Consider the following 23,371-nt stretch of genomic DNA (forward strand, 5'->3'; position numbering starts at 1 on the left):
TGTTTCTAGCCCTACAATAAATGATTCTTCATTTCCAAGCAATACTGGAGACCACAGTAGCCTTTCGGTTATCCATTAGTGCCCTTCTTTTCAGTTTAGTTTTTTAGAGCTTTGAGAGATGAATACTCTTGTTTATTGTAGTTAATACATTATTATGAAAACTATAAAAAGAACTAGCAATTTCTGCTTAAAAAATAACTAAGCCAGAAAGTTAACTCTCTTAATCTTCTCTGTATCTGTAAGGTCACAAACCTGGAAGGGAAAAATGCTCTCTCCCAGTGGGGGCAGGGAAGCAAACACAACTGATACTAGCCTAGCCCTTGGACAACCAAAGTTGCCCCAAAAAAGTTGATTAAAATATGAAAATAATATTAACTCAAAAAAAAAACCAAACCAAAAAAAAAAAACCCTGATGTGTCTTTGCTAGATGCTCCAGTGCAGTGTGTCTCAAACTGTTTGTGGTGAAGGACCAGTTTCTTTTATTTCCAATCCATCACAGACCAACACTTTTTTAAAATACAAATCACGAACCGGTAACGTGCGCCGAATTGGAAATTTGTATTTCCAGTTCGTCACAGACCAGTAATGAACAGTTTGCGGCTGGCATGGTCCGCAGAGTAATCTCTGAATGGGATCTCCTCAGTAGCACTGAAGAGGAAATGTAAAAACAAGAAGTAATGTGTTAAAAGAGTCACTGTTAGCGAAGGGATAGTTGCCCAACTCGAAATTTGATGCTGACTCTCAACAGATCATCCAAACCACAGGAAATGTCAGAGCCAAATATTTAAACTGTAATTTTAGACCTTGCATTTTAAATCCTCCTCTGCTCTTCCAAATGTCTGAAGTGTGGACATTCATTCAATTTTGATGTCTATGACCATACTAATCAAGATTGCCCAGCTGAGAATTCGAAATGCCGAAACTGCAATGGAAACTACTCTAGAAACTGCAAACACTGGAGAGGAAGGGAGGGAGGGAGGGAGGGAGAGGGAGAGAGAGAGAGAGAGAGAGAGAGAGAGAGAGAGAGAGAGAGGAGAGAGAGAGAGAGAGAGAGAGAGAGAGAGAGAGAGAGAGAGAGAGAGTTATACAAAATACGAAGAACATGGACTTATTTAAGTAGACCTACCTATGCACAAAATGCTAAGAAACAGCACTATCAGTTGAGACACAAACTGAAGTAAAGATTACTCCATAGAGTCTTTTTCAAACTGGGCTCATCAATTGTGAGCACACTAATCTTCTAACCATCCCTAAATAGTGCCATATTCCAAAAACCTCTGACATCTCAAAGAGAAAAAAAAATGGCAAAGAAAAATACTGATTAAAAACCTATAGATCAAATAGAAGATGGAGGAAAAGCCCAAGAAGAAAAATCAGTCTTAGAGATTTTTGTTGAAGAAATGAACACAGGAAACCATAATTCCCTAAAAGGGATAAATCTAGAGATCAAAAAGCTTTGGGCTAACAGGACCAAGTAAATAATTTAAGGGTACTTCCAAAACAGAGTCATAGATACCTTTATTTGATGGGATTGCACAAGTTTCCATAATAGCAAATAGGACATAACAATATCTCACTGTTCAGTACACTTCATTGTCTTTGCTTACTAGTAACTTGCTTTAAACCTCAGGACTCCCTCAGTAATGAATTATACCATATGCCAAAAAAAGATAGAATAACAGACAATACAGCACATGGAAGTGTGTCTGTACTAGTCAACTCACTCATACCCTCTCACAGGATATGAGTGAGTTGACTAGTAAAAACAGTTTACTTAGAACACTGCCGTGGAAGCACTATCTATTCATATAATATTTGGGTTACTTATAATAATAGTATCCATATACATACTACCAAATTAAGAAATACCTTATGAAGACAGATGATTTAATTTTCTATATACTTCTCCCTTACTGTATACTATAGAAGATCTAAATGGACATTACAATTTATGGGAAAACACTGATATTGAGTGGAGAGGAAAACAAATAGAAAAATTGATCAAAATAACTGAATGCTGTTGAACAAGGTATTCCTACCATATGAATGTAGCACAGAATTCAAGCTTTCTATATGCTCCCCTACTTTGTTATCCATACTTAAATGGACAGGAAATCCCTCTGAAGAGTGCTATCTGGTAATTACTTACCTAACACATTTACCTTGACAACTTCAGAAATCCCAAGTCGGAAATAGATAAGGTGGAAAAAATTTGCAAAACTAGCAAGGCTAGACATGGACAAACAGAATTCCAATCAGGAATCATTGGATTCAGCAGTAACACATGTAATGGGTAGGTTAATTAAGTCTGCACCCCTCAATATGGGCACTTGTATGGGGTGACACTTCTGATTCTACAGATTAGCATCACTGGGATCCCATGCCCACAGTCTAGGTTCCAGGCTAACATCATAGGAATCCGGCGTGTTTGCCATGCGCTGCGACCCATAGAAATTTGGAAAGGGGAATCTTGGTGGGTGAGGGGTCCAGCTTCATCACACCACTTTGGCCTGCCTCTGCTTTGACAAGATGGGTGGCCCTGGAAGGCCTGGCTAGGATCATTTGGCTAGTGGATTCTCCTGGGGGTCAACCGTGTCAATGCCTTTCCTCTACCCTCACGGTCTGATGGACAGGAATCAGGTTGGTGGCAATGTGGGTGTGCTCTCTGGGTAACTCTGCCGTCCCACTCCAGAGTGCATTTCATTTATTGCTTGCCAGGTAGTGAGTGTCCCTTTGGGCTCCATGGTGGGTGGGGAGCTCAGGCACTGAACAAAATCAAAAATTACTATGAATCCTGATAAAGTTATTTCTTCTGGGGGACCAAACCTTTCCCTATTTGTAAACAAACCTTAGAACCGAATAATGTTAAATCAGCAAAAAGATCCCGAACTGACGTCAGATCCTACAACAAGATTCCTGATAATACGCTCTCAAACTGAAAAACCCATTGGTAAAATGTCACCCTTCTTTATACAGAAGGGTTTAGAGGAGTTAGCAGGTTCCCCAAAATCAGTCATTCTGGAGACATCTCAATTGAAACTGAAAATAAGAGACACTCAGAATAGTTACTACGAGCCACGACAGTAGGAGGAATAACAATTACACTGTCACCTCACAGAACTTTAAACACACCAAAAGGTGTCATCTCAGAGTGGGACCTAATTGAGGTTACTGAGGAGGAAATCTGCTCTTAAGCTTCAGGGAGTGGTAGCAGTTAAAAGAATTTTCATGTGTAAGGATGGTAGAAATCTCATTCTTACGTTTTCTTTGTCTCCTAATTCGATAAAAGCAGGGTACATAAACTGCAGTGTAAGGCCATACATCCCAAATCCACTGTGATATTTTAAATGCCAAAAATATGGGCATTCATAGATGGCCTGCTGTGGAGTGCCTGCTTGTGCTCGGTGTGGTGCAAAAGACCATGAAAGCACTGCATGTACTAAACCCACCTGTGTCAACTGTGAAAGTGAACACCCTGCATGTGGAAAGAGGAAAAAGAGATACAAACGTTCAAGGCAGAGCTGAGCATTCAGGAGGCAAGGCAAGCAGTCAAGCCAATAAATAGCAAAAAGCCTACATATGCAGAGAAAGTTGCAGGGATACCTTCTATCGTGACCAAAACTGACATGACTATCCCACCAAAAAATTCATTCACTCTGATTGCACAACTATTTTTTGAGCTTTCAATAAACCACCAAAAAAAACAGTCAGCTGCCACTCCAATATCAGTACCTCCTTGCACTCCATCACTACCTAAACCAAGTGTGAAAGAAAGGCCAAAAAAACTGCAAGAACCACAACCGACCCAGGAAAAAAATGGATGTAGAAGTTAAGGAGATATAGGATAAATCTGTTCTGGAACTGTTTGTGGAAGAAGAAATAGATACAGGACAATGCCCATTCTTTTCCAAAGAGAGATTAATCCAGGACTGAGAAAACAAAGCCCTCAGCCCTTTGGAAGCCGCCAGACGGAACCAATAAATCTTAAGAATGGCCACATTTAAATTTTACAATGCAACTACTGTGGGTTCTGTCAGAATTGCTTACAGGAGACTATTTAAAGGCAAATGAGGTCTCTCACTTGCATAACTGCTCAATTATTTTTAAAGACAGAACTGGGTTGGACCTGCCCACTGAGGAGTCAGCACCCTTGTGAGCAACCTACCCTTTTCATGCTCTGCCAATTACAACCAACTTAGAGGCTGTAGCAATTTGAATAACAGTAGGGTTTCTCTTAACTGTTCCATCTGTTTGCCACCTGGGAACGACATCCCTCAGGCAGACCTTGATGATCTCATTAGGCCTTCCCCTTTTTTATTACTAGAGGATTTTAATGGACACAAACTCTGTGGAGTAGTGTAGACATCAATGATAGGGGTTGGGCTATTGAGCATATGCTGGAAATCAGTGACATGGCTCTTCCAAATGTGGGAACTAACTTTTTTCCACATGCCTACCCATATATTTACTGTGATTGACCTCTCTCTCTCTCTCTCTCTCTCTCTCTCTCTCTCTCTCTCTCTCTCTCTCTCTCTCTCTCTCTCTCTCTCTCTCTCTCTCTCTCCCCCCCCCTCACTGTTTTTCTATGGGAGGTAGAAGACAACCTTTCTGGTAGTGATCACTTCCCAGTGATATCCAGTAAAGGAAGACCATGCCACCTGTCTAGGATACCACAGTAGAAGATCAATCATGCTGACTAGAATGCCTTCAAACACCTTTCATTGTTAGATACCACCATAGTCAGCAAGGGGCCAATTAATTATGCAGTATTGTATGTCACAGAAAGTATAATTCATGCAGCAGTAATTGCAATTCCGAAGATGTCGATATGGTTTCTGCTTAATCCAAAACCATGATGGAATGTTGAATGTACGGCAGATTATCTATGGTGGGATATTTTATTGTTATCCCACCATTCTATTAGATTATCTGTGGCAGTATATTTCATTGTTATCTCACCACAGATCTAATAGCTTTCAAATGTACACATGCGAAAGCACGTTTCATTAGATGTCAGAGTCAAAAGGAATCCTGAATCCACTATCACCCAGACAGTGTCGCCTAAACTTGTATGGGACAAAGTTCGGAAAATGAAAGGCAGACATACATTGCACACCACATCGATCCTAGAACGTAATGGATGTGCAATTGCTAACACTCTAGGGTACACATTTGCCAAAGTGTCTGCCAAAACATTTTACCCCCATGAGTTCTGGTGCTCAAACAAAAAGCTGAAAAACAGAATATGAAACGAAGGCAGCACTATCTTTATACTATGCAAGTGCATCCGTTGGGTCAGGTGACATCCATTATGAGATGATCAAACATCTTTCCTCCAAACCTGTGGATCGGGTGCTCTGTCAGTACAACAGAATATGCCTTGAAGACCAGTTTCTGGACTCGTGGCATAAAGCAATCATTCTTACCTTCCCTATGCCAGGAAAGGATCGGAAAATTCCCAATAATTACCCTCCAGTTGTTCAAACAAGCTGCCTGTGCATGATTCTGGAAAGGATGGTCAATGCTCACCTTATGTGGTATCTAGAAACTAATGACTTTTCCAAGGTACAATGTGGCTTTTGAAGGAATAGGTCAACACTTGTCCATTTAATAAGAATGGAAACATCTACCTGAGATACTTTCCTTAAACATGAAGACTTGGTGTCAATTTCTCTGATATGGGAAAAGCATACGACGCTGCTTGGAAATTTGGTATTCTAAACGATATCTATAATTTTTTTCTATTTATACTCCGCCACGACAACCAAGTCAGTAGAGTTTACAATAAATCGTCAATACAAATATTTATCGTATTTAGTAGTCACGGGCTTGAACCCCAGTCCACTCAAGCAAACCGTGCTATGCACTCTCGCTACGTCAGGCCTTCTTGATCTTAGTAGTAGAAATTGTGGCATGTGATGCAAGAAAGCAAGCTTATGTAGTGTCAGCAAAAAAAAAAAAAAAAAAAAAAAACATTTCACACATCCATTCCCTCTAAACATTTGCCAAGTTCCTCCTTGAATTTATTTAAGCTATCGACCCAGATGGAAGTTTGTGGCTGCTGGCTAAAGGCAAATTTCCACACATCTATTCAATAACTGTCTTTCCTCAATTTTAATTTATACCCCCTCAGTTTTGTAATCTGAGCAAGACAAAGAATCCCATCAGAACTGAGCCTGCTCAACCCATTCAAGGCCGTATACACCTCAACCACACACTTCGCGGTGCCTAGTTTCTAGATGCTGCAATTTGCAGAACTTAAGCATTTCTTTGTAAGACCACCCTTTTGTTCCCCTAACCAATCTTGTTACCCTTCTCTGTACTTGCTCAACAGCTCTACATCCTTCCTAAAATGAGGCCTCCAGATCTGTATGCAGTACTCAAGGCATAGGCTGACCATTACCTTATACAAAGGGATAATTACATCCTTTTTCCTACTAGCAAAATTCCTTTATATGATTGACAACAGCCTATAACCTGCTCTGGAAGCCTGTCTGCACTGCTCAGAAAATTTCAGATCTGACTGCACAATTATTCCCATGTTTTTTTCATTTTCTACACCCTAAGTGTAGTACCACACAGGTGGTGCATTTCTCTGTGGTTTCTTCTACCCATATGCAGTACTTTGCATTTGTCAATGTGAAATTTCAATTGCCACTTCTCAGCCCATCGGCCCAAATTTTCTTGATCCTGTTACAGTAGCTTGCTGCCATTACTGTCACTAACAACCCTGCCAACCTTTGTATAATCTGCGGACTTCGACATTAAGCCTGATATAACTTCATCAATATCATTGATAAATATACAGAACAACAGTGGGCCCAACACTGAACCCAGCGGAACTCCACTAATAACATAAGTCCACGAAGAGCAGCTTCCATTGATTACCACTCTGTCTTCTCCCACTCAACCACCCTTTTATCCATTATAGCAACTTACTCTTAATGCCATACTCCTCCAATTTGTACAGTAGTCTTCCATGCACAACAGTGTCAAAAGCTTTCCTGAAATCCAAGTATATGATATCAAAAATATTTTTTGCATCCAGTTCCTTTGTGACCATATGATGGTATCCAATCAAATTTGTAAGACAAGACTTTCCCTTAACCCTGGTTGCAGCCTCTGCAGTAGATATTTCCCCAGATCAAATTTCATCATGAATTCTATAATTTCTATTCTGTGTACAGAGCTGAAACTCTGTATAACTGGAACCAGAACTGTTTTCTTGAATTTTCCCACTTAAAATGTCATTCAGAATTTTCTATTGATCACAAAATGATAAAAACGTGATATCAAGTGTGCATTTTTTAGGCCTTTTTCAGTTATTTTCTTTACTCCCACCCCAACTAGCCTAATGCTTATGAAATGAGGCACTCCATTCGTTTTCTTTATTCAGCGAGTGCGAAACATTTTCCTAGGCATGGGAACGCTTTCACACACGACGTCAGAGCTCTCCATACAGCATTATCGAGAAGGCAAAGAGAGAGAGAGAGAGAGAGAGAGAGAGAGAGAGAGAGAGAGAGAAAAAGCGAAAACAACTGTTTGTTGCCATAAGAAACAACGAAAGAATCTGCAACATTTGTTTTTGAAAAAAAATACCATATTCCTTTCTTCAGTGTGTATTGTATCTACTAACTCAAAATCAAGGAAATTCATTGTTGGAAACCACACTGGAAATGTGGAAAAAAGGGTGTAAAACTGATCAAATGCACATTCGATAAAAAAAAGTTTGCTTTATTGGAATTGTTTTTAGGACAATTCCAATAAAGAATCAGAACAGCAGATTCCTAAATGTATATTTGATTTTTTAACGAAATTTCACAAAAATATTTCTATTGATAGCTGCATTACAAACTTCGAAAATTGGTACGCAAAAGGAGAGGGGTGGGAAAAAAACCATCTGCTATTAATAACAGATTGTTTCTTGATACGTGTATTTTTCACAAAACTGCAATATTTTCTAACAATACAAAGCTGATTACGGCTAATGCAGCTAATGGGCTGTTCAAAAAGTATTGTTAGAAAATATTTCCTTGGTATGCTTTGATGTTATCACAAAGGGAGAAATTATTTTTTAGTACTAGCTGAATAAATTCACCATCCATGGTCTTATGCAGTTCTGAGCTGCCAATACCCATCTGAAAAATAGATTTACTCCCTAGTTTGGGAAACGCTGACATAGAAAACGACGTTTTATTGTTATATAATAAATGTTATCAGTTTTTTTGGTTGAAACAAAAATATTTCTTTAATGATTATGCAACCTGAAACCCAAGGCCTTTTTGCTAATAACAGACACTTTCGGCTACTCTATGTAGCCTTTGTCAACTAATTGACTGGAAATAGGTGGTTTTTATGTGTGTGACTGACCTTCAAGTATGTAAGTACGCTAGGTACAAGGCAAAAAAACATGCAGTCACTTGAAAATAACCATAGTCATTTGCATTCAAGGACAAGCTATACAGCGATGTTTGAAATTTATAATACAGCTAACTTGCCACTATTTCCAGAAAGATTATTGACAAGTACATGTTAGCAGTGGTGAGCTGTCAATATTTTAACAATGGGCTCGCAGTTTTTTCGACTTTCTACCGAGTAATTTGATCGGTCACGGAAGTGATGTCATCCGTGGTTTCCACCAGAGGCGCTTCCCACGCTTGCACTTCTAGTAGTGCGGATTAGTGCACGCGACGCATTTTTCGTGATTGCCGGTATGATGATATCTTGAGTCAAGCAGATTCGAGGGGGGGGGAGACAGATGGGGCTTGTTACCCACTTAACCATGCATATCAGTGTATGTGTATAAAGTCTATCTAAAAAAAAAAAAAAATGTAAAAGCCTGGTCCTCATGCCTCCCCTTACAATGATACCTGAATACGATAGAATCTGGAGTTCTTTTTAGAATTTTTGAATAGTATAACGTCACAATCATTCTTTCTGAAGTTGCCACTGCAATAAGTATGATTACAACAATACAAGTATTTGTCATATGACTGCAAGAATACGAGTGTTTATCTTATGACTGTAACAATGCATATATTTGTGAACAATTTTTTTTTTTTGTCTCGCATTTTTGTTAGATTCAATTGTTAGGTGCCCTTAAAATCTGCGTATGTCGCTTCAATTACAAGATCAGTACATCAATCGGTGCTATTTTACAGATATTTAGATACTTTGCACTAGCAAGTAAATATCTCTTACTTTAGTTATCATAAATCCATTGCATATTGTCTTCCAGAAATTATGAAAATTTGCAAATGTTCAATAAAATATTTACAGTACAAAAGCTCTTTTATTTCGTAATCAATAAACAAATCAAAATACTGTACCTAAAAGAAATACGGAGGTTGTTTCACATAAGCCATCTACCGCACATGCTCGGCACATATGCAACATTTTTATTCGTCTTTTTTTTTTTTTTTAACAACTAGGAAATATAATGGATACATTTTTTCATGATAAAATTCTAATATTGCAAATAAAAAATAACACAGAATATTTCCCATATCACAGAGCATTCCACAATATTTATTACATGAAAAAAAAAATTATTACACAAATATTCAAGAAAAATTTATTCTAAAAATTGCCACATACAATTACTTCTTTATTAATATTTGTTGTCGATCTGCTTTGCTTAATAGCTGAGCGATGATTTGACGTAACGATCTGGATCAAACTGAAGCAATGGATTTCCTTGTAGATGTCATAATCTGCAACGTGTTTAATTGTCAACAATATTCATTCATTCATTCACTCAATATTATTTATTACGCTGAAAGCTCGCTCAGCTTCATCACTGCTAATTGCAACGGTTTTAAAGATATTTCTGGCTTTCTTAATTGAAAAGGGGAATTTCACTCTATTTTAAAGATAAACTGTCTTTGGCAAAACCTCTGAAATCATTAATTTTTATTTCATATTTTATCGGAAAACTTTAAAATTTCTTTGAAAACCAAAAAATTTCTTATTCGGTTTTCACCGCCTAACCACCGAAACGAAAGTTCTTTCAATTCCTCGTCGTCAAAGGAATCATTATTTTCATTATTTAATTTAAAATCGCACCTTTGCATTAATAACTTATCCTTTAAGGATAAAACAATGTATTTAATAACTTGTCAAGAGGTAATTTTTTTAAATGTATTCTTACTTTCGATTTTGATTCCTTCAAATTCTTTCCACTTCAACGTGCTCTCAATTTTAGCGTCATAATTTCCTTCGGAATTTTTCAAATTAGTAATAGCATTGATAGTTTGAATAATTAATTTATCTGCTTTTACCATAGTGATTCTGTAAAGCTTCTGAAAGGTAAGAGAGCTCCTGCAGGACATGGGGTAGTAAGATATCTTACTACTCTGTGCTGCAAGATGTCGATTATTAGTGCTAAATCGTTAAGAAATTCCACATTGAAAAGTCAGTTTAATAATCCTGAATAATTTAACTTCTGATTCAAAATGTTTGCACAAAGCGGGATAATTCCTCCAACTTGCAATTGCCTTCCGCAAGCAACAAGCTGTTCATCGTAGCCTGAACACACGACCGATCTTTATAGTTTCCGCATCAAGTTCTTTAGCAATCATCTTTAATTTGCACAGGGTTTTTGGAGATTTGTGATATAATTCATACAGTTGTTTTTTTTTTTTTTTTTTAATTATTGCCCCTATGCCATTATATTTTCAAACATTTCCTTCACAGTGAAAGTCTCAATGAAGTTTCAAAATCGGACAATTTCTTCTTTGGAAAGTTCGTGTAATATTTTAGTTGCCTCAATGCCTCTGCATTGCTACTGTCAGTCTGTCACTAGTTCTTTGAATATTGTGCACAATGTCAGAATCACATGGATATTCAGCTATTGTGACCATGTAAACATAGACAAGAGAAATTTACTGGAAGGCATGGATCACTCACTCACTTCTCCGAAAAACATAGTCGGAGTAAAGGGGAACAACACAGGTTGACCAGAAGCTGTAATCCATGTCGGGAATCTGCTTAATCCTCTGAGTGGCTATGGAAAGCATATTGACGAGCATGACTTCTCGGTATGTGACTGCAGGTTTTAGGGACACCACTAACATTGTGAAACGGTAATCGCTTTCACCCTTAATTTGCACTTTCATATTACCTAAAGGCCAAAGGTGAGAATGATGCATACACAGTTCTCTCTCCTAATCCGTTCATTTCATGGAAATTTTCTTCATTCAAAGGAAACTATTTTAAATGTAATTACCAAAGGGAATGAAAAATATTTGCTATAAAGAAGTTCGTTAAACAGAGGTCCGACTGTAATTAAATTAAAAATGAAGCAATTTTAAAATGCATAACCGATCGAATGCTGGGGATTGTGCCCTGCTCATTGCACCGTAGTTTCGGCTCTGGATACTCAATAATTGCATTCAGGATTTCATTTGTAAAATAAATGATCTTCTCAACAATGGGCTTGCAAGTTTAAAAAAAAAATAACAATGTGCTCTTGCAAGCCCACTATAACTCACCACTGCATGTTAGGAGGATCAGAAACGTTCTCCACTACCCACACAATAATGAATTATTTTATAGCTTATAACGCAGCTATCAACAGAAATATTTTCTGAAAATTTTGTTAGAAGATAAAATGACGGTTTATAAAAGAAGATAAAAAAAAAACAATTACGTAAAGTAACAAAGCAAAATATTGTTAGAAAGTAAAAATGCTAAATATTGTAATAGGGCAATAATGCAAAGTATTTTTCCCTAAATCAAGTACAGTAAAGCAAAGTGTTTTTTTTTTTTTTTTTTTTATCAAATCTGCACCAGACCAAAATCAGACTTATCAGAATTTTGACATCCTAGGATGAAGCTGACTATTACAACTTCAGCATCTGTTATGAAACGTCGTGCACACCGAAATTGTTGACTACAGCAATTACATAAAACAACAAAGCAAAACATTGTAACAGAGCTATAATGCAAAATGTTGTTAAAATGTAAAAATGCAAAGTATTGTTAGAAAGTTAAACTGCAAAATGTTGTTCCCTAAAACTACAGTAAAGCAAAGTGTTTTTTTTTTTTATCAAATGCGCATTGTGTTATCAGTTTACACCAGTTTTTTTTCTATTTCCACTGTGGCTTCCAATAGCTGAATTTTCTTGATTTTTTTTTTTTTTTTTTTTTTTTTTTTTTTTTTTTAGTAGATACAATACATATTGAAGAAAGAAAATATGATATTTTTGTATTTCAAAAAAAATTTGTTGCAATTCCTTCTGTTACTTTCTTATGCCAAGAAACAGTTGCATACATTTTTTTCCCTTTTTTTTTTATTCCCTGTCGGATAAGTCAGTCACCTTTGTGGTAACTGTGACGATCTTGGCTTCGAAGTCAGTTATGGCTTTGTGTAAGTAGATTCGTTCTAGCTAGTGTCACTGCGATCACACGGGGAAATTAAAATGTATGGAGTGACGTGATATATAAACATAGATCGGCTGCTTGTTTTTTGCAGGCATAATTACAGAAATGCATATATGATTGTACATTTTTGCTGTTTTCGAGTTAATAGATTTTGCTGAACTTTAAAGGTAGGAAATCAATAAAAAAAATTCTGCTTATGTATATTGAGAGTTTCAATTTTGTTAATTGAGTAGAAATTTTAAAAATAATTAGTTTTTATTGCAAGGACAATTTTCAAATTAGGCTTAAAAAAACTCCAGTCTGTATAAGGGTTAACAAACCGATGCTGTGTCTTAATTATTACTGCAGTCTTGTCTGGATGATCCTGCAATGCACCTTGAACCGGTGACTCCATTATTTTTCCCAGAAGAGATGTAAGTGGGACCCGACTATAATTACTTGTGTCCCACTTACATCCACTGAGTCCAAGGATGCTCTCATAATTATGGCTAAGGGTTTGCTTACTTCCTTTGTCGCCTCCTTAATATTACTGGATAGATCCCATCCATCCCAGGTAACTTTCTTATGTTTTACTTCAACAATTTCTCCTTCACTTTGCTCTTAGTTATTAAAAAATCATTAAGCATCCTGTTAGAGTTTGATAAACTTTGGAATTTTCCTCCCTTAATAACTCCCCATGTATGAATATAGATGCAAAATACTCATTCAGATTATCAGTTATCTGAGCAGGATCATCAACATCGGAACCATCGATATCAAGTGGACAAATCTGATTCATCCACTTCCTTCTAGAGTTTATATTACTAAAGAAGTCCTTCCTTTTTTTCTTAGCATCCTTTGCCAAAGATTTCTAGTAATCTGCCTTTGCTTGCCTAACTTCCTTTGTAACTTGATTACTGACTAGTTTATAACTGTCATAGGCTTCTGTGTTGCGTGAAAATTTATATGCATCCAATGCATTTTTATTCTCTGCCATGAGTCTCATTAGTTTAAACGACATCCATTTAGGCCTAAACCTTGAACAGTATTTCCCAATCGGTATGAAAAGCCTAGTAGCTTCCATGATTATTTCCTTTAATGCTTCCCATTTAATAGTTGCTGCCGGGACCAACTGATGATTAATATCATCAGTTAGTCCCACTGTATCCAATTTAAAAACTGTCTGAGACCATTGTAGTACCTTTTCACAAGCAAAAACTCTTCCCTTTATCCCTGATGGTAGTAATATCTTTAAGTAAATCCCATACCAATACACTGTGATCACTGTCACCCAGTGGTTCCTTTATCTGCAAATTTATCTTGCACATCTCCAATCCATGAGTTCCTACCTTGAGTCCAAGGAAGCTCTCATAATTATGTCTAAGGGTTTGATTAATTCCTTTACCACCTCCTTTAATATAACTAGATGGATCCCATCCACCCCAGGTAGTTTTTTTATGTTTATCTTCAACAATTTCTCCTACACTTTGCTCTCAGTTATTAAAAACTCATTTAACTCACTGCCATAGTTTAATTCACATCTGGTATTCTCCTCCCTGAATAGCTCCTCATGTGTAAATGTAGATGCAAAATTCATTCAGTTTGTTTGCTACCTGAGCAGGATCATCAATAGTTGAACTATCGGTATCAAGTGGACCAATCTGATTCATCCCCTTCCTTCTAGACTTTACGAAAGTAAGGAACTCTTTGCTGTTTTATTACTACTAGCCATATAATGCAAGGAAGCCTGAGGCTTATGCTGCACCAGCCAAAAAAAAAAAAAAAAAAAAAAAAAAAATTCCCCAGTTACCCTGAGTGAGAGAGAGAGAAATAGAAGGGAATCACCAAGAAAGAGAAGAATGATGATATCCAGCTCAGGACCCTGGGTGTGCCAAGCCCATACTCACTAGATGTGAGCCCCTGGGGGTAGATTTCTTTGCATCCTTTGCCAAAGATTTCTCATAATCTTACTTTGCCTGCCTAAACTCCTTTGTGACTTGATTACAGCCCAGCTTATATCTTCCATAGGCTTTTGTGTCACCTGTTAATTTATATCTATCCCATGCATTTTTCTTGTGTGCCACATGTCTCTTTAGTTCATTTCATATTCTTTTAGGCTTAAATCTTGAACATTATTTCTTGGTTGATATGAAAAGCCTAGTAGCTTCCAACATTAATTCTTTTAATGCTTCCCAGTTAAAATTTGTTGTTGGTAACATCATCAGTTGGGCCCACTATATAGACTTTAAAAACTGTCTCAGACCTCTATAGTCACCTTTACGAAAGAAAAGGTGACTATAGAGGTCACCTTTCCTTTACCCCTGATGGTTGTTACCTCTTTGAGTAAATCTCACATCAGCACACTGATCTCTGCCACCTAGTGGCTCCTTTATCTGCAGATTCTTAATACATGAAGAATCACTACTGATCAGGGCTCCCACTCCTGGGTTTTTCCACCCAGATCTGGGTTTTTTGATTGTCATCTGGGTTGATAGGTTTTTTTCACAAAAATATCTCATTATCTGGGTTTTTTCGTTAATTTTTAATTTTAAGTCAAAATTTATTTTTATTTCTTGTAAATACAATAAAATTTAATACATTTAATAACAGTTTACAATTTTCTTAATTTTATATTCTAACAATACCGATCATAATTTGTAATATCTCAAGTGCTTGTACAAAATATTACAAATGTAAAAGGATTTCAAAGTTTTCGCAGGGTTCTACACTATGAAATTACGCTTACATGTTCATACATGTAAGCATACATGTTCGTGTTACTAACATGTATGCACAGCCTATTGAGCAGGCGGAAGGCGGTCTTTACTGCACAGTCTTTCGTGATCGTTTGTGGTATTATTGCATTATTTGGTGTGATTTTTACATTTATGCGTGTACTACATACAGTGATATAATAAATTTAAATTGTAATGACTATTTCTATTTTATGTTAATGGATTAGTGATTTATTTTTTATTTTATAGAACATTTTAAATAAGATAATTGCTAATTAGCCATACCCACAAATTGCCCACAATGTCTGAAACTTGTTCCCCACAGAGAAAGATGAGTAAACGGTGGTATACTCAATTTTAGAAATGAATGGTTAGAAGATCCGGAATTAAAGATTGGTTGAAAGAAGACAGTAATGAAAAAGGTGCGTCTTACTGTATTTGTCGTGAAATGAAATTAAAGAATGCCAATAAATCGATGTTACTAGTGCATAAAAATACAGTTAAAAAAAAAAAAAAAGTGCAGATATTGCTAAGACAAGTTCAACATTAGACACGTTCTTCACAAAACCTACGGAGAATGAAGAAGTAGCAAAGGCAGAGTTAACAATTGCTGCACTCATTTCTGAGCATAATATTCCATTTGTGCAATGTGATCACCTTATAGAAGCATGTAAGAAAGCATTTCATGATAGCAATATTGCAAAACAAGTTCAGATGAAGGCGACTAAAGTCTCTTATCTTATACAAGATGGCATAGCCTATCATGAAAATATATACATTTCTAACATATGCAGAAACAACAAGTTTTCAATGATAATAGATGAAAGTACAGATTTATCTTTATCGCAAGTTCTAGCTGTTGTTTGTTAGATATTTTGATATTCAAAAACTTGATGTTGTAGATGTGTTACTTGACACTCTTTGTGTCGAAAATGGTACTTCAGAAGGGCTTTATCAAGCTGTAAAAGATCTTTTCATAGAAAAAAACATTCAAATAAGTAATCTCGTTGGCTCTGGAAGTGATAATTGTGCCACTATGATGGGTACTAAGAGTGGGTTCCAGTCATTGCTAAAAAAGTATGTACCATCAGTATTTATAATGGCATGTGTTTGCCATTCTTTTGCATTATGTGCTAGTCATTCAGTCAAGATACTGCCATCATATCTAGAAATATTTATAAAAGACATCTCTTGTTATTTTTCCCGTAGTAGTAAAAGATTAAACGAGTTCAAAATGATTCAAGATGTTGTAGATACTGCTAAGCATAAAATCCCCAAATTAGCACAAACACGTTGGTTATCCCGTGGCAATGTAATAAAAATTATTATTGAGCAGTGGCATGCGTCAGTTCTTTATTTTCAGTCTCAATCAAAAATTGACAAAATCGATGGTGCAGGGAATATTTACAATACTATGATCACCAAAGGAACTAAGCATATGTTGTTGTTTTTAGGATATGTACTGGAGAAAATAAACTGCCTGAATATTGAATTTCAATCTGAGCATTTCAGATTGCACTTACTTCATTCGGTGGTTTCAATTGAGTATAAAAATATTCTTAGTTTTTTCATAAAAGAAGTCATTACTTCGTGCAAGCTGGTTGAAATTTATCCAAGCAATACAATAAATCATAAGCCTCTGAATAAAATATATTTGGGAGGCTGTTGTATGGCCTTATTAAATTCAACACCACTTGGTGACAGTGAAAGCAGGTTTAAAAATGATTGCTTAAAATTTCTTGTTGAACTTTGTATGGAAATCAGAAAAAGATTTCCTCTAAATGGTGATGGAATTATCGCCAGTCTCAATGTTCTTGACCCAGCAGTGATACATGATCGTGCCAATTCGCCATTCTCCATTTTCCATTTAGCAATGCAGTTCCCTCACCTTGTTTCTGAAGACAAACTAGATCTTATAGATGATGAATGGAGATCATTTCGTTTAAATCAAGATTTAGATTTCTCTTACAAAACCATCCCTGAGTTATGGTATCTGTTACGTAATGTAAAAGATGGCTTTAATAATTCTAAATATGAGATTTTATCTTACTTTATGACCAGTCTAGCTATTTTACCTCACTCTTCGGCAAGAGTAGAAAGAATCTTCTCCCAAGTAAACCATATAAAAACAAAAGCCACAAACTCCCTTAAACCAGAAACTGTGAAAAATCGACTAATGGCAAAACAGGTGATAAATAGATGTAATCAAAATTGCTATACATGGAAACCTAAATAAGAATTGGTAAAAGAAGTCATACAAGGAACTTGTCATAAAAGATACGAAGAATGTTTGAAAAAAATGAAAGAACTTCAAAAAATAAATGTGGAGGGAACTGAATGGGATGAAAATTCTGATTACAATTAAATAAAAGATATTTTTGCATGGTAAGTTTTATCTTATTTGTGTTGCTATACTATATGATGAAAACTAGGTTTTTTTTGGGTTTATTTAAGTTGCAATCTAAGTTTTTTTTAAATTTGTGAGTGGGAGCCCTGCTACTGATAATCAAATTATACTTCATCAGATTCATTAGGCCTATAACACACACGTACTCTAATTTTTCCTTTCCCAGTGCTTATGTCACACCAAACTGACTCAACATTGCATTGTCCACCAAAATCAATTGGATGCACTTCCTTAGATTTTGTGTTTCTTTACTAACAGCCTAACCCCTCCTCCCGTCCTATCCTGTGTATCCTTCCTGTACACAATGTACTCCCCAAATTCCATTTTTGCATTCCTTATATCTGTGTGATACCATGTCTCTGTTATCCCGACAATATATGTCTTTGATGTTTTGACCAACACCTAAAATTCATCAAATTTATTTACAAACTCCTAGCATTGGTGTACAAGCAAGTATACATGCACCTGTTCCTATTCTTAGCTACCGTAACACAGCCCATATATTTACTTGTTCCTCAGTGACTCCTAGCAATATCTGAAATACCCTGCACCTTGTTTTCCAGGCTACTGCTCATTCCAATAGAAGCAGTGCAAGAATCACTTTCACCTCTACCAGTGGCTACTGTTAATCTATTAGTTCGTGTACCCCCCCAAGCTAGCAGTTTTCGGACCCACCTAACACTGCCTCATTATAGCATCAGCAAATATTCTTGCACCCTTTCTATTTAAGTGTATCCCATCCGTGTAGAAGCAGTTTCTTCTGCTAACTAGCAGACCAGGCTGAATCTCTCCAGGGCCGAATTGATTGGCAAGCTCCTATCATATACTCCCTCCTATCGTGTGTGGGCAGAATTGCAGACACCTTCAAATTCAACCCTAACTCGCAGCTTTTTTACAACATCGACCTGTACTTGCTAAGTAATTGTGCCATTCTCCTACTCTTAATATCATTGGTGGCAACATGTACAACAATATCACCTTTTGTGCTCTTAAAAGATTATATCTGCTCTACAATGTCATTAACTTTTGTCCCTTGCAGATGTACCCTGGTCCTATTCCACCTATCCTTTTCACACAATATCCCCGTTTCCTTGACACTAGAGTCACTGACATCTAGTTCCTGTGAGACTACCACATTCTGCCTTGGGGATTGCAGATGTGTTTCCTGATGTTCAAGTGCAAGCTCTGGCATCGATGTGAGTAGCTGTGAGCTTGGTATGCCCTCAATTTAAGTGCTTTGAGGGCATCTACCCTGTTCTTAAAGCCCTCATAAAGGCCAATAACAACTCTGAGTTGATGCCTCACTTCCTCACACTCCTTACATCAAGCACACACACAGACATTCCCCTTGGCAATATCATGTCTCATTCCTGATTGCTCCACAAACATCAAACATACATTTCAAAAGGCTGTGATTCAGAGTACAAACCCCTCCCCCACCCCCTCAGTTCTCCCCTGCCATACTACTCCCACTGCCTTGAGCCTTTTGCTTTGTTGCTCTGGTCTGAAGCATGATTTTGATTCAATTTTAGTACAATTCAAATATAAATTTAATACAATTAAAGATATTACCCTAAACTTCTATCCCAATGCAATAATAACACTATATATATATATTTTAGTATTGATATTGTATCTCCTTCTAAATTGCGTTATATTAATTTCGTGTCTCCTTTCAAGTTTAAGTTATATGTACTAATCTATAATGTTACATTTGTAAAATATAAGTGGTTATATGTATTTAGAAATGTTATGTTTTGGAATCAAAGTATTTATAATACATAACAAATTTAACTATCTATTGCCACCCGTGTGGTTCATGTTCATACTCTCGTGCCAGCTATCTATGCCAAATCACCGATTGTAATAGCTCTACTAATATTATTGTCATACGTTACGTCCACGTAAGAAGTTCAATTATTAAAACACGTAAGTAGTGCTATAATTTATAGTTTATAATCCTCTGCTGATACGGTTTACACTGCTACAAGTTATGTAGAAACTTCCTGTATCTGCTATACCAATATGAAAAACAATAGCAGCAGATTCGTTTGCTACTTTTAATACGTCGGCAGAATTGACTGTGGTTTTCTATACAATTACAAGGCCAAGTAATGAATAAATGCACAAAATTAATCAGAAAATCACAAAAAATGCTATACTAATAAATTAAAATCAAAAGTTATATGAAAACAATAATTTCAAATCAATAAATAAAAAAGTCATCTTAGTGGCTTCTGAACATGACTGGCTCCTACTAGCCTTCTATATTTAGACTGTGACAAAGAGTAGAACGACAATTGCCATCCATGAAGATCTGCAGTCTCCCCCAGGAAGGAGGTCTAGAGCAGTGTGTATAATCATTGTGACAATGGTAATTCTCCAGGGTGGCTGTACGATGACAAGAGATGCAGGGTGCCGGTATATGTTGAGATTTGGGCACAGGTGCCATTGGATGTGCAGAATGGTGTTGATCCTTGTAGCAACAATTTTAGGGTCCCTGATAACAATGGCAGTCCATGGTTTGGCCCTCAGTACACTGGATAACCTTGTAGGAGGTGGGATAGCCTATCTCAGTTCCCATGTGGCTATATGGCTCCTGTAGGAGCATGACATCAATCTTCTCCTCTTGTGATTTGAGTGTTAGCTGGTGTGTCTAGCCCTTTGTGTGTTTAATTGAAGAAATTTTGTCTCTTGTGTAGGAGTTATTGTGAGTTGTGTAGCTATAATCGATCCTTGCTTGGTATATACTCTACTTTTTTATACACCGGACAGGAGGGGTCTGGTATAGAGTGGTTGTGTGGCGACTTAACACTTTTACAATTTTCACAGGATGCTGGCTGGTCTCTGTGGGGGCAATTTTTAAACTCATAGGCTTTCTGAGCACAGTGACCACATGTGGACTCCCACACTGGTTGCAAGTGTGGGTTGTGTGGCCGAAGTGCAGTCACCTACAGCACTTAGGCAACATATTCTCGATATCTGTGGTTTACCCAGCCTACAAATATCCTATTCTAGTTGATAATTATCTGCTGGGCTCTTGAGGACAGCTCGACAACCCAATTTACAGTGGGGGGAACTTTAGTGTAATACTTAGGGATTACATCGGTGGCAAGATCTTCCTCTGTGGAGTGATTGCCGAGGTTCTTCAGGAAGAATTCCTCCCTCAGTTCCTTGGGTGTGTAACTCTGGTCGGTGTTAAAGATAAAGATTGAAGGGTCTTTCTGTTTTGCTGCCTCAGCTCTTAAACCCAGGGTAGCAATGTTTGGGGTTTTTGAGAATAGTCAATGTCTCTTCCCTAGTGTCAGTTTCAATGATGAAATTGGGAATTCTGGTCTTGCGAATACTCTTATTCTTGATGTTCTTCATTTGGTCTTTTAGATTCTTGGTAAGGGTTTCCTTAACAGCATCGCTGGTCTCCATGGGGGCATCCTCAACCAGCTGCAAAAGGACAGGGGCATTGTAACATTTGGTTTTACTGTTCTTGATCAAGCATGTCAATTTTGGTTTGCAGCTTCTCATTGCTGATGCGCAAATTTAGGACAATGTTTTCCATCTTGTTGAATAGGTTAATTATGTCAGCTCTTATGGAAGCTGTTATCCTGATGGATTTCTTTACCATGTACTTTTCGAGTATCCCGCGAATGGCAACAAATTGTGGTCAATAGGCAATCCATTCAATGGTGGCTCCTGGTCCTTAGACTCCTTGGGGGTCTGTGGAGTGTTTTTGTTCTGACTCACTGGTTGTGTCGTCAGTTCCTTCTTCATGGACATTCTTCTACGAGGGAGAAGGCAAACCTGACTGGTCGGTGTCTTTTTTCTTTTCGTTTTGGTTTTGTTTGGCTATGCTTTGTGGCGTCTCCACTATTATGGCAAGCACAGTAACTCTTTGGACGTGATGCCAGTTCTGCACGATCTTTGGCTGTAGGTTCCATATCTGAGTTGGGCATGATGGACAAATTCAGATAACTGGAGAGTTCGGATTATCGAGATATTATTTCCATAGTCTTGTAGGGAATCACAAAAGATGAAGAACGATGTGTTACTTTGTAAGCTTGACTTCAATGTTTTAGAAAAATATATGTACACTGAACAAGTGTAAATTCGAATGCGTGCTGAAAATAGATTTTCTTATTCTTGTATACATGGGCAATCCCATTTGGCTTGTCCTTGTTAAATTTGAACAATGTTCGGTCAGTAGGAAAGTTGTATAAAGTCCCAGTAAGTACCAAGCCGAAGGTTTGGGGTCTTCATAATGTTGCCTTTTGTGGTGGTGTCCCATCTATTTTCATCAGGCAGCAAGTGAGCCTGTAGATGCGTTTTCCCAGCTGAGCAACTGTTGGGGTCAGCGTTACAGTCCAGGAAGATGCAGGCTGAACCCTTATATAGTTTGCCACTTCTGGCAACCTTGAGGTCCACGGGGAAGAGTCCCTGTGATAACTTGCAACGCGCGCATGCTCACTGTGCGGGTGATGGCATTGCTCTGTGAATGAAGTCAAGAATCCGGAGGTTAACTGCGGTGCTGACTTTTTTATACCATGTTCCCAGAGGCATATGTGGCTATTGGAATGAATATAGCCTTATAGTATAACATTAGGGTGTGTTTATTTAACCCCCAGTCACACTTGAAATCTTGGGCCACCAAAGCAGCATAGTTTCTTATTTTTCCCCCTTAAATAGTTGAGGTGCAGTTTGGACTAGTTTGAATACAGCATAATATCTAAGCATTTAAGTTCCTTAGAGAGGGATGGATGGTTATTTTTATTTGCGGTGGTCTCTGCTGATCTAGGGCCCCTTTAAGGAGAATGGAATTCGTCTTTGTTGGAGATATTTTTAATAGATTCAGTTTGGCCCAGTCTTGGAGGATTTGCAGGGCGAATTTTGCCTGGTGTCCAAGTTATACACGAGGGTTTGTGGCTATAGTCAGGACGAGGTTGTTTGCAAAGGCTTGCGAGTGTGCCTCTCCAATATCCATGTTCAGAAATTTGTCCATGAACAGGTTCCACACCATCAGCACCGAACCTTGTGGGCAACCTCTAAATAGCAGTTTTGTAGGGTGCATTTACCATGATTTCTCTGTCACAGAGTTAGCTCTTGATGACATTGTAGAAGTTACCGGACACCCTAGCCCTCCGGGACCCAGGACGCTTGGCCACCATAAGGTGTCAAACGCCCCAGCAAAGTTAATAGAGATAGCTAGGAGGTATTTCTTGTCTGTATCCTGTGCTCGAGTGAGAAGACTTAAGAGCATCAACTGTGGATCGGCCGTGTCTGAAGCCATATCGATTGGCGGAGGGTAGGTTTGCATGTTGGTAGTGATATTGGACTTTGATTAACAGGAGTCTTTCAAACAGTTTGCTGCAGATGGGGAGGAGGGCAATTGGCCTGTATGAATTTGTCTATTCCAGCAGTTTGTTAGGATTCTTAATAATGAGCTTGATGTTGGCAGTTTTCCAGTTTGTAGGCAAATGATAAAAAGTCAAAGGAACAGTTGGGGTGAACAGTTGGGGTGAATTTCAACAACCTTTTTAATGATTTCTGACTCCAGTAAGTCCAGACCTAGGCACTTCTTTCCAGTAATGAGTGATGCTGCCACAAGGAGCTCCTCTCTAATGAATTGGTGTTCAGTTACTCGTTTGATATTCCTCATTATCCTTGCAGCTTTGGATTTGCTCGTGTGTTTGGGGGTCCACACGAGGTTGGGAAGGTGATGTTATTGTTCGATGCCTCCCATGAACAAGTTGTGGTGCTCTGTGGGGTTATAGTGGATGCCATTACCTCACCTCTGGGGAGTTTGTTTGTGGTGACTTTATACCTCATCCCCCAGGGATTGGCATTTTTGATGATAGAGACAAGTCTTTCCCAG

General features: G+C 37.6%; 1 protein-coding gene across 2 annotated transcripts in view; it reads left to right on the top strand.

The window, feature by feature from the left end:
* Positions 1–23,371, top strand: part of LOC150085672 (cytoplasmic polyadenylation element-binding protein 2-like) — a 309,051-nt gene that overhangs the window by 162,836 nt on the left and 122,844 nt on the right. The window lies entirely within an intron of this gene.

The sequence above is a fragment of the Mastigoproctus giganteus genome, chromosome 5 (genome assembly GCF_048544385.1).
Source record: "Mastigoproctus giganteus isolate SK-2022 chromosome 5, ASM4854438v1, whole genome shotgun sequence".
Classification (NCBI taxonomy): domain Eukaryota; kingdom Metazoa; phylum Arthropoda; class Arachnida; order Uropygi; family Thelyphonidae; genus Mastigoproctus; species Mastigoproctus giganteus.